Genomic DNA, 11,471 nt, shown 5'->3' on the forward strand with positions numbered 1-11,471 from the left:
AGAGAGAGAGAGAGAGAGAGAGAGAGAGAGAGAGAGAGAGAGAGAGAGAGAGAGATGGCATCAAAACTGAACCAACGAAGTCCATCAGTTTAAAAATGGCAAAATGCTTATGGTCCGGAATTCAAGCTTTGGCTTTGTTAAGTCATGAAAGTTAGAGTAAAAAAACTGAGATTCACATTGGAAAACCCAGTGAACAATTGAAGCAAAAAAGCAGAAATGACCTGTGTAATAGATGTGGAGGTAATGTCCAGTTTTGCTAAAAAGGTATCTGTTATGAACATTTGGGGCAACAGCCAAAAATGTGTATAGAGGTTGAGTCCAGCCTAAGTCAGGTAATTTTGACTCGTAAGAATATACTATTGAACAAGGAAACATCTTTGTAATATTAGCCGCATGATCGGGTTGGATTGAAGCCTTAAGTAGGATTAAATGTTCACCTAAGCTTAAACTTTGGGAATTTTTGGATATGGATAATGTAACTATATGATGTTGGTGACAAGTCTGTAAGCTTTGACCCTAAACAGTGGTGTGAATTACTGGGAACAAAGAAGAGGTCATCACCGATTCCTTCATGGAACAAAAAGGTTCCAGGAGAAAAACTCCTGTACAACAATTGTTGCGAGGGAAAGTGACATTCATTGTCAATGCAAGACAATGGACATTTCATTAGTTAAGCCGGAAAGTTCGAATACACTAGCTCTTCTTAGTGACAGCGATATTGCTATGCTTGCAGCTTAATGCATCAATACAAAATCTACTGCTCAAAAAAGACTGAAAACAGTAAAGAACCAGACTTTGGATCATCCGATACCACTGAAGACGCTTTGGTAACTGAAGTGTTGCAAAGTTTTGGGGCCACGAGAACATCAAGCATACATTGGAAAGTTCAGAGTGATTTAGAGAAACCCACAACCCACAATCCTAATAAAAAAGAGGGCGAAATCATTTTGAGTAAAACATAATAAAAAATTTAGATGTTTTTTTTTGTAAAAGTCGCACTCTGGAAAAGACAAATTCTACTGCTGTGTCGATAAATATTGGACTCCAAGTGAAAACTCATTTTATTTCCATTTTCGCCCTGGCAGAGAAAGTCAAATTATTGCACCCATCTACTGACATTAAACTGATGAACGCGATTGCATGGAAATAACGAAAACAGAAAACAACGTCCGTGCGACGGAACCAATTTGTTTCACATAACAGTAAAATGAATATTTTAAGCTAATGTCAGTTTAACTGTTTATTTTTGTATTGGTAAATTTTATTAACACAGATTTAAGCAAGCACATCTAAATATACGGCCAGCAACAATCTCAAATCGAAAAAGGCTTATAGTTCAGAAGTCAAGCGTTCGCTTTTTTAAGTTCATCGACAGGTCTCAAACCGGAAGTTTTATTTTTTAAAAAAGAGTTGGAATACAACTTCAGAATCACCTTGGAAAATCTAGTGAACAGCTAACTGGTAAGAGAAGCTAAAATAACCCTTGTAAAATATAAGGAGGTAAAGCAAACAGCAGCACTCGTGTCCAGTTTTGACAAATAGGTATCTGTTGTGAACATTTGGGGCAAAAGCCAAAAATTTGTATAAGTTGAGTCCAGCCTAAGTCAGTTAATTTTGACCAACACAACAATTTCTGTGTAGAAGACGGTAAGTTGTTTGGAAGAAAAAATTTATGAAAGGTAAAATGAGTGTGTCGGGGACAATTTGTAACATTGCAGTAACTTTATTGCGGATTTGGACTAAAATTTGTTAATCTAAATTAGAATTTGATACCAGACGCGTTGAGGCCTATGATGGTCCTCAAGTGACCCTTCTGTGATCAAGAAGTTAGATTGAGTGGAACAGAATTCAGCACAGACAACAATTACAAGAAGTTGTGCAGTTCAATAAGGAAATTCGGGCGCTGGTGAGACATATACTATCCCATGAAAGCGTCAATGCCTGCAGTCAAGGGGTAAAACGCCTCTGTTAAACTCAAACAAGAATCCCGATCATAACTTTGCAAGGACAGAAGAAAGCCTTTGCATCTATGAGACAGTGACAAAACAAAACTTGACTTGATTGAATGGTGCGACATGGCAACCCGGAACCATTGCAGCTTGGTGGAGTTTTATCTGCATTACCAGTAGTATGGCAGAAGAAAAAAAGTTAAGTCATCCAGACATCCCAATGATTATTCAAAATCGGCAAATTTTCTAATGGCCTGAAAAATTATTCGTCGATCTTGTAGTTTTCCATTGAATAGCTTCTTAAGGATATCGAGGGTGTATTGGTCAATTTTCAAGAAAATGCCTTGGCATATGAAAACAACAGTGGACAGTACAAGGAACTAAATTTCGCCGTCAACAGTTGCCCAAGTGAAATAAAATTTCCAGATCAAGAAAAAAATGCTACAATTGAAAAGCAGTCTACGGCGTCCGAATTACAAAAACGGAAAAGCATTCCACCCTAAACAAAAGAGAAAAAACTAAAAATCAGGATAAAATAGGAAACAACTTTTGTCGGCTAAGCAAATTCCTCAGGACAAAATTAACTGATTTCCCTACAATAATTTAAACTGTGAAAGAAGTCAGAATACACTGTTTTATGTGAGGAAGAAGGGCAATTTTTTTGAGAATTGAAAAATGATTGAAAATGAATTAATTTATAAACCACTTTTTGAAAGTTATAACTTGAAAGTGACACAAAAAACTGAAGAGAAAAGAGACATTCCAGAAATAGCAAATGGCTCGGTTCTTTCACAAGAACGAAGCCTGATACTCTCTGTCTCGATAAAACTGTCTCACGCAGAATTACTCCAGATTAGAAAAATAGGCTATTGCAATTGTCATCTTGGTCACAAGATTGAATTACATCCTGCTCGGGAGGAGGACCACTATACAGACTGATGAAAAACCTATCAAAGTATTCTTGACAGCTAATGAAGAAATGTTCAAAACGGCGACAGCTGGAATCACGAGATGGGCAGTACCGCTGATTGCATTCTTTTTCAAGTTGAAGCACAAACCCAAAGAGCAAATTATTTTTTGATGCTTTGACCAGAATAGATTTTCAAGACAAGAATGGCATTGATTGAGTGTGCTGCAATGTTATAATACATATTTTGTACAATCAGATTTCATAACTCAGTCAGACATCAGAACCAAGCTTGCAATGAGTCAACTTTTCCAAAATAGAATTCAAAAATAGAATTCAAAAATGTGCTCTGAAGCAGAGGAAGGATTTGAACAATATAATGATGCTCTAACAACACATTACGGAAGGATCTCTTTTGTTTGAATGCTGCTTCTTTCCACCCAAGACTATGGCAAGTTATCATGGTCAAACTTCATTAAAACCAACCAGGAGAGAATGCAACAGAAAGATTAATCCGAATGGTCGCCTGGTGACCCAGCTTCAGTCATGAATACAGTCTTCATTATTTTAGTTCATTCTAAGAATATCCAAAATGGAGGATTATTGTGGCTTAAACATTTTCAGCTAGGCCAGAAAAAGACTCTTGGGAAAAATCTTGCTAGAGTAAAAATTTACTATTGAACAAGGAAACATCATAGTAATATTAGCCCCAGAATCAGGTTGGATTGAAGACTCAAGTAGGATTAAATGTTTACCTAAGCTAAAAGTTTGGGATTTTTTGGATATCGAAAATGTTACTATCAGATGATGGTGGCAAGTCTGTAAGCGTTGACCCTAATCAGTGGTGTGAATTACTGGGAACAAAGAAGATGTCATCACCGATGCCCTGATGAAACAACAAAAAAGTTCAAGGAGAAAAACACCTGTACAACATTGGTAGCGACAAAAAGTGACTTTTATTGTCAATGCAAGTCAAAGGACTTTTCATTGGTCATGCAGGAAGTTTTGAATACGCCAGCTCTTCTTAGTGACAGCGATATTGCTATGCTTGAAGCTAAATGCATCAATACAATTTCTACTGCTCAGCCAAGACTGAGAACAAAAAGAAACCACACTTTGGATCATCCGACACCACTGAAATCACTGAAGACGCTTTGCTAACTGAAGTATTGCAAAGTTATGGGGCCACGAGAACATCAAGCATAGATTGGAAAGTTCAGAGTGATTTAGGGAACCCCGCAAACCACAATCCTAACCAAAAAAGAGGGGAAATGAAATTATTTCGAGTAAATTAAAAAGAAATTTAGATGTTTGTATTGTTAAAGTCGCACTCTGGAAGAGACAAATTCTACTGTTGTGTCGATAAGTATTGGACTCCAAATGAAAACTCATTTTATTTCCATTTTCGCCCTGGCAGATAAAGTCAAATTATTGCACCCATCCACTGACCTTGAACTGATGAACGCGATTGCATGAAAATAACAAATACAGAAAACAAAGTCCGGGTGTTGGAACCAATATGTTTCACATAACAATATAGTTAAATTTTTCAAGCTACTGTCAGTTTATTTGTATGTTTTTGTATAGGTATATATTATGAACAAAGATTTAATCAAGCAAAATTGAATATAATGCCAGAAACAATGTTAAATCAAAAAAAGGCTTATAGTTCAGAATTCAAGCATTGGCAGTTCATCGACAAGTCACAAACTGAAAGTTATAAAAGAAGTTGGAATAAGAAAAGAATAAGTGGAATACAACTTTTGAGTCACATTGGAAAACCTAGTGAAAAATTAACTCTAAGGAGAAACAAAAATAACCTGTGTAATAGATGTGGAGGTAAAGCAAACAGCAGCACTCGTGTCCAGTTTTGACAAATAAGTATCTGTTGTGAACATTTGGGGCGAAAGCCAAAAATTTGTATAAGTTGAGTCCAGCCTAAGTCAGTTAATTTTGACCAACACAACAATTTCTGTGTAGAAGAAGGTAAGTTGTTTTGAAGAAAAAACTTATGAAAGGTAAAATGAGTGTGTCGAAGACAATTTGTAACATTGCAGTAACATCATTGTGGATTTGGACTGAAATTGGTGGATCTCAGTTAGAATTTAGAAACGCGTTGAGTCCAATGATGGTCCTCAAGTGACGCTCCTGGGATTACGAAAAAATTAGGTTGCGTGAAACAGAATTCGGCGCAGGCAACAGTTACAAGCAGTTGCGCAGTTCGGAAAGTAAATTCGGGCGCTAGGGAGATATATACTACCCCATGGACGCGTCAACACCTGGAGTAAAAGGATTAAACGGGTTTGTGAATTTCCTACAGGAATCCCAACAATTATTCTGCAAGGCCAGAAGGAAGCCTTTGCAGATGCAGGACAGGGTCAAAAAGAAACTCGATTGATAGTGTGTTAAGGCATCCTGGATTCATTGCATCTTGGTGGTGTCATATCCGTATTGCCAGTAGTCTGGCAGGTCAAAATCATTTGAGCCAATAGACGGTATATGAACTTGAAAGTTCAAACCAATGGGAAAGTACCAAGGGAAAAATTTTTTCATAATCTACCCGGCAAGCAATCTTCTTAATCTTCCTATTTTGGCAAAGTTGGTTACGCAAGTCGAAGATGCAAAAAAATAAACAAAATCCACAATTTCCAAGGAATATTTAAGATCTGCAGGCTTCCTCAAAGCCTAAACAAGGGTTCGTCGATCTTGCGGTCTTCCATGGAATAACTTCTCGATTATATCAAGATTGTAGTCTTTTTTTAAGGAATATGTCTTAAAATTTGGAAACAGAATTGGACAGTACGAGAAACGAAATCTTGCTGTTAATAGTCGCCTAACTGAAAACAGCTGAATATTAATAAAACGAAACTTAACTGAAAATCATTTTTACAAACGGAATAGTTTTCGACCCTAATTAAAAGAAGAATTAAAATTCGAAAAAACCATCAAATAAGAAACAACTTGAGGTTTTTGTCGGCATTGCAAATTTCCTAGGATGAGTGATACCTAAATTTCCTTCAAATTGTTAAACATTGAACGTAGTCCAAAAAAATTGCTTGAGATGAGACGTAAAGAGAAGTGAATTATTATACGAACCACTTGTTTAACGTTATAATTTGACAGTGACAACAGAAAAAGAGGTGACAACAGACAATCCAGAAAAATCAGTTGACTCGGTCCTCTCACAAGAAGGAAACCTTATAGTCTATGTCTCGAAAAAATTGTTTTATGCAGGATTATCCAATATAGAAAAAGAGGCAGTTGCGATTGTCATCTTGGTGACCCGATTGAATCAGCTCCTGCTTGGGAGGAGAATCACTATACAGACTGATCAAAAACTTCTCAAAGTGTTCTTCACAACTATTGATGAAATCTTCAAAACGGCAACAGTTAGAACCACGAGATGGACAAAACCACTGATCGGATTCAATTTCGAATTGAAGCACGAATCCGAAGCAATACAGAAGCCCCATTTTGGTGTTCTCACCAGACTAGATTTTTAAGAGGACATCGGCAGCTATTGCGTCAACGACGCTTTAACATCAAATAAGTGACTGATTTTTTCATTGTTTTAAGTTTCCGTTTTTATGCTTTTCATTCCACCCAAAACTACGACTCGTCATTATTTTCAAAATTCATGAAAACCACCCAGTCGAGAATGCAGCAGAAAGAGTAGTCCGAGTGGTCGCCTGGGCCCAGCTTCAGTCTCCGATATCTTCTTCATTATTTTAGTCAATGCAAAAAATGTCGAGAATGGAGGATTAGCGTGGTTTAAACAATTTCAGCTAGGCCATAAGTAGACGCTTGGGAATAAATCCATCTGTTGTAGGAATACATTATTGAAAAAGGAAACATCATAGTAATTTTAGGAGCAGGATCAGGTTGGTTTGAAGCTTTAGGATTAAATGTTTACCTAAGCTAAATTTTTGCGGGTTTTCGGATACCAAATGAGTAATCATCAGATAATGGTCTGTAGGTGTTTACCTTAAACAGTGGTGTGAATAACTGGGGACCAAGAATATGTCATCACCGATGCCTTGGAGGAACAACGAAACAGTTCAAGGGGCAAAACTCCTGTGCAACTTCTGTTGGGACAGAAATTACGAACACGACTGTCCTTGCTATTGACTTATTGCTATGTAGAAGCTGAATACATCAAAACAGAGTCTACTGCTTAGCCATCTACAGGGCAATAGGCTGAGAACGAAAAGGAACCAGACGTAGGATTACCCAATGCCACTGAGGGTTCTTTGGAAACTGAAGCAATGTAACGTTAAGGGACGCAAGATTATCATACAGAGATCGGAAATCAATCAGATTGATTTGGAGAACCAACCCGCACAATTGTAGTAAAAAAAGAAGGGAGAATTTTGTTTTAATTAAACAAAGTGAGACATTTTTGGTAGCGAAAGATACACTGAGGAAAGCACAAATTTGTTTTGTTGTGTCAACAAGTATTTGCCTCCAAATGAAAACCATTTTTATTGCCATTTTTGCCGTGGCACGATCAATTCTGATTGACCTATCAATCAGAGGCGAAAAGTCAATTTATTGCACCCATTGAAACCTGATTCTAACATTCACTGAATTTGCTTTGATGAACTCGATTGCATTAGAACAACAAAAACAGAAAACCACGTCCATGCAACGGAACCAATATGTTTTACATGACAATCATGTAAATGTTTTTGCTACCGGCAGTTTATTTGTATATTTTTGTATACGTAAATACTATGAAGAAAGATTTAATTAAGCAAAACTCAGCATACTATTTTTGAAGCATATTAAATTTTTGCAACTTATTAAACTATTTTGACCTGTGCCGGATAACGACAGTTTCCAGGTTTATGTTTGCCGAAAAAATTAATGTACAATTTTAGGTAAGGAATTTATTTTTCACCGCAATTCGCCCTTCAGCAGTAAACGCGTTAAAATCGGTGAGTTTCTTTAAGATTTCCTTTTTTTTGCAATGAAATTTCATAATATTTGCGATTTTTAGTGGTGACTTTATATTTATCAACGCATTCACCGGAATTTCTACACAGAGTAAACTTCTCTCCCTCGGCTTCGAACCTTTCACCTCCTCTATGTCAACAACTTTTTATTCCACTGCGCCATTTGTCACTTATAGCTGTAATGTTTGTTGTGAATTTAAATCAGCTTCAAACAACCTTATGGAAAACATATGCAATAAAATCTTGTGAGATTCGCAGTTCTTAGCGCTGAATTTTTATTTCCACAGCATCAGCTGAAAAAACCACCGCTATCACGCTACCAACTGGCGGCCTTGGAGAAAATTTAACGCTAAAAAATGCGAATCTTACGAAAATTCACAGCAACAAATAGTGCAATTATTAGCAGTAAATTGTCGTGAGATGTGTAGTTTTTAGCTTTTAGCTTTTTCCACCGATGAAGATTAGCAATTATTAGCGGCGAATTCTTTTATTTCAGCGCATTCACCGCATTCAACGCTAAAAATTCCTACAAGTATTCACCGCATTCACTGCAATTGGTATATTTAGGCTTAGCGGTGATACACAACTTTTAGCTTTGATACCTCGACCCGGGGGGTGGTTTTGCTAAAATTTTGGTTCCTTTACTGTTTCATGTTTAGAGATACAGTTCAGGAGACTGTTAGTTTTCCAAACTAACCAACCATAGGCATCATGAGAACATCTGCAGTTGCTCTTCATGCAAATTTTCTCAGAGAATCTTGACTGTAATGTAGCCACAATTTCACAAATAAAACAGCTGGTTGTTGGAGCTGAGAATAACTTTTCATCTTGTTTTTGTCATCGTTCCTGCTTATCTTGTTTTAATGAATTCACGTTCTCTTTCTCCAACAACGAAATACACAAAACATGTTATGAGAAGTGCTGTTGATTGGTGAAACATTTCAAACCACATTTCGATGATAAATTTATCTGGTATTGAACATGAAACTGAGCTCCATTTAATTGCTTAATGCGCAAAATGAACCAAAATTTACCCAATATTTTTAGTTGCTAAAATGATCGGAAAGGTAATTTTGCATAATAATGCCAAATTTAAACCTTGTTGACAAAGCTGTAATTGAAAATATATTCGTTTGGCAAATACTTCCATGGCATGCATGCCCCTGGCTCAATGGCGCAGGTCACGGGTCGAGGTTTTGATGGAAAAATAATGCAAGAATTGCGGCGAAAAAAATTATTTCACCGCAAAGCGCCCGTATTTATAGCGATAAATGCGGTGAAAACGGAGACTTTTTCTAATATTTCCGGTGACTTAAGCGGTGAATTGTTGTAAGATTTGACATTCTTAGCTGTGATTTACTCATCGTAAAGAGGCGAGTGGTACCATAAAAAAGACCGTCTATCGTAAAATCTAGGGTAAAACGATTTTCTTTTTGATTTTCTTTTACTCCACGGAAATATCCAGGTTCTTAAGTTTTGCGAACATTTGACTGATTTCCGTTGTTCAAATTTTCCGGATATTTGCTCAACTTTTTGTCAATCTTGCAAAAATTGTGTTATAATTGTCAATGATACTCTTATTGTCTTTAATGATAGAGACAGAGGAGTGCTGCTGAACTGTTTGATACGACTTCTTGGCTAAACTGATGGCCGAATCATTCCAAATTCAACTTTTTTTCATTAAAAATGGAAACAAGTATGCTCCTTTAGCCCATTTTGTTAAATTTTGAGGACTAAAATTCTGAATTTTCTCAATGTTCAGAATTTTGAGGACTAAAATTCTGAATTTTCTCAATGAATTTTCTCAATTCTGAATTTTCTCAGTTCAAAGTTCTGGTTTAATTCGTTTTTTCTAGGGGAGCATTCTGGAATAAAAATTTTGCGGTTTTTTTGCTAATTAACCTCCATATTTATTCCAAATTCATCATTAATTTTTTGATGAAGTGGTATGCGTGTATGCTTTCTTTAACACAACGAACAAGACCATATAGAAGTTGATCTCAAACAGCGCGAATTTTGTTGTGGATGATAAAGTTAAGCGACGTATCGAAAAAATTACCTCTCTAACTGTTATCATATAAGACAATAGGGTTTTACTGAGCCATCCAATATTATAGTACCAAGGACTGTTTTCGTTTCTATAATTTATAGAAAAACACTCACGTTGTTCCGCATTTCTCCCGTAACTGTTCGCCTCTCATCTGGTAAATGTCATCAATTTTAAAAATGTCGGCCTCCTTTTCTTCTCTGAATCCATTTAAATCAAACAGCTCTAGTCTGTATACGTCTGTGAATAGGTTGTGGTCCAAGGGGCCAGTGTAATTTGGGAAAATTGGTCTGCATTTTGCTCTGGACGCTGTTTTCCGCAGCTAGATACATTAATGAGCTTCAGTAATTTTTTAAAATTTGGCAACTAGATCGTTTAGAATGTATGGTGTCCTCCAAGCTGGTCATAATCAAACAGAAAGTTTTATTCAAATTCTATTTATAACTTCAATAAAACATTATTTACCACTATTAGTTTTGACCCTTTAAATTTACAAATCAGCATGCATATTTTTGAATAAAAAACGGGTTTTGATGTATTATAGTGGATTTAGAGCAAAGTAATTAATCGATTTTCTTGGATTTTTAATAGATTTTATTGGCAGCCAAAATTTCGACTTTAATCGATTTTAAATAAATGAAGTGATGCGTGGTAATCCAAAAAATTTAAGAAGTCCCCAATAGATACAAACATTTTTTCGAGTTTGAATTGATTGAATAACAAAATAATCTAATGCTCGAAAAATTCATCCTGATAAACTGGTTCAACAATGTATAACAACGAGGTATTTTAAGTCTGACTGTAGTTTATCATCTATTGTTTATCTGCGTTTTTGTCGTACATAGAAATATATGAATGAATGCATCGCTCAACGTCATTTCTTTGTAGCATGCGATTTTCGTGTTTTTATGCGTGCGATTTTCATATAGATTCTTTTCTTGCGATTTTCGCTTTTATAACTTGTAATAACTCTAGAACAAAACTCAACAAAAAAAACCGAATAAAGTGGTCATTGTATTAGGAAGAGCAGTAAAAATTGTATGGAACTGAAGTTTTGCTGATAAACCAAATCCCGCATGTTAACTCACTTCTCGCCCAGAGTTGTCGCAATGCAGAGACGTTCTCTTAGTGCAAGATCTGATAAGATTCTTAACAGTGGTTAATAAGATAATGGTTCAAATTGTTAGTATAATTCAGCTCAACTCATAGAGCTGCATCAACCGTCCATATCTAGAGCAAGATATTATAGAACTGAGCTTGTCGGCGCTACAACGAACTCCCCCCCCCTACCACACACACACACACACACACACACACACACACACACACACACACACACACACACACACACACACACACACACACACACACACACACAAGGTCAACTGGAACCCAAATGATGCTTATTGCTGATATAAAAAAATTATTCGCAAATAATGTCTTATCAAATTGTACTGCCCCCTCACAAGTTATCTCCTTCTGGCTTCCTATTCAAAAACTTTTGTTCGTGTTACTAATGCTAATGGTGTTTTTCTTGTGTTTCAAGTATCGCACCACAGATCGTTCGCGTGCGACCACTTGTGAACAGCACTTGAATGGTGCTAATTTCGCCT

General features: G+C 36.4%; 1 long non-coding RNA gene across 3 annotated transcripts in view; it reads right to left on the minus strand.

Moving 5' to 3' along the window:
• LOC142342866 (uncharacterized) overlaps positions 1-10,687 on the minus strand; it is a 40,805-nt gene extending 30,118 nt beyond the window's left edge. The window contains exon 1 of one of the 3 annotated variants that reach the window (XR_012759181.1): positions 9,975-10,681. This is a non-coding gene — a long non-coding RNA (uncharacterized LOC142342866). Of the gene's footprint in view, positions 1-9,974 lie in introns of all 3 variants that reach the window. The other 2 variants (XR_012759182.1, XR_012759180.1) reach the window with 2 other exon arrangements.
• Positions 10,688-11,471: the final 784 nt, after the last annotated feature.

This window comes from Convolutriloba macropyga, chromosome 7, assembly GCF_964194025.1.
Source record: "Convolutriloba macropyga chromosome 7, txConMacr16.3, whole genome shotgun sequence".
NCBI classification, from domain to species: domain Eukaryota; kingdom Metazoa; phylum Xenacoelomorpha; order Acoela; family Convolutidae; genus Convolutriloba; species Convolutriloba macropyga.